The following is a 1658-nucleotide window of genomic DNA, read 5'->3' as shown; positions in this document are numbered from 1 at the left end:
GAACCTGCAGGATGAACACAGTTCTGCCGACACCTTGATGCTTCTGGCACCTTCAGGTTCCCATATTTCCATGTCACTCTCCTTAAGGATTATGGATAGCTCTTCTTGTGCTCACCCATATATGGATCAGTGTTCCCAGGGGTGGCATACCATAATTTTTCTGGTTGAGATCGGGGGCCCATGAAGCCAACCCACCTGATGGCTGTGCCTCATAAAAGTCACATCCAGGTTCCTAAAAGAAAAAAAGAAGTTCAGCAGACAAAAATGTAACTACATTTTGTCCTTGCCTTCTTAACATACACACACACACACACACACACACACACACACACACACACACACACACACACCGCCTATATATAACAGAAAAAGTAATCCTAATAAAATAATGCAACCTTCCCATATGCATCTAATACTCAGTCCTGCTGAGTCTGGCGCATGCACTGCCCGGTTTTCTGTCCAGGACCTTCAGGATAAGATAGGGATCTGACTGGACTAGTTTCTCAAAATGAAGGTCACAAGACCTGGACCTCACTGACAAATGGGATGCTGTGAGGAAGACAGATCCACGCCAGCGTAAACCAACTAAAACCAAGATGGCATCAACAGCAACCTCTGCTTGTCCGTTTTGCTCATTGTACGCTAATTATAATGCATTAGCATGCTAGAAGACATTCCTATTAGCACCATGATAGTGTACAATTACCAAGGAACTCCCGAAAATTACTCTAAATGGTCTAAGAAGGAGAGGAACCTTTGATCTCGGAATTCCCGGCCTCTTTCCCAGAAAACCCATGAATAATCCACCCTTTGCTTAGCAAATAATCAAGAAACAGCTATAAAAATAAAACCCCAGAGATGTATGGCTGTTCTTCCTATAAACCAGCCTAGGCTGCTCAGCCTGTAGAGTAGCCTGCTCTCTGTCATTTCAATAAACTTACTTTCATTTTCCAATGAAAACCCCAATGGTGCACATGAACTGCTTTGCCTATGGATCCATTTCTTTAACAAATTTACTTTTCATCTCCTACTTAGGACTCACAGTTGAATTCTTTCCTGCACAAAGTCACTGGCCTCTCAAGCCAAACCCCAATTCTGGGGCTCACCTGCATTATATTTCTTGGTAATTCTGGAAGGACCTCAGTTTTGGGGAAATAAACACCTGGCCTGTATATTTCTTTCTATGAGATCCCCAAGTGTCTCCTCATAGTTTAGTTACCTATAGCCAAATGATTGTCATGTTTACCCCCTCAACACATCTGATATGTACTTACAATGGGACAATTGATTAACTACAACAAACACCACCATTCTTTTTTGTGTGTATTATAAAGATGTGGAGTACAATTCAGGGTTCGGCACACAAACATCAATTACGCAGGCACCCTTGTTGATGAGGTATGCCCCTCCCTTCCCTAGCAGTTTCCCTCAACTTCCAATCCCACCCCCCAACCCCTGACAGTTTCCCACTGCTGCCAATCCCTTTCTTATAGTATTATAATAATTGTTCAAGGTCCACTTATGAGTGGAAAAATAGTACTCTGTTGTTTCTGTGATAGACCACTGAGTATAATTGACTCTAAATCCATCCAAGTTGCTACAAAGTCCATATGTTTGTCCTTCTTTATGGCTGCATAATATTCCATTGTGTATATGCT

Source organism: Carlito syrichta, unplaced genomic scaffold, assembly GCF_000164805.1.
Source record: "Carlito syrichta isolate Samal-C Ts95f unplaced genomic scaffold, Tarsius_syrichta-2.0.1 Scaffold94248, whole genome shotgun sequence".
Classification (NCBI taxonomy): domain Eukaryota; kingdom Metazoa; phylum Chordata; class Mammalia; order Primates; family Tarsiidae; genus Carlito; species Carlito syrichta.
Note: the sequence above shows the minus strand (reverse complement) of the source record.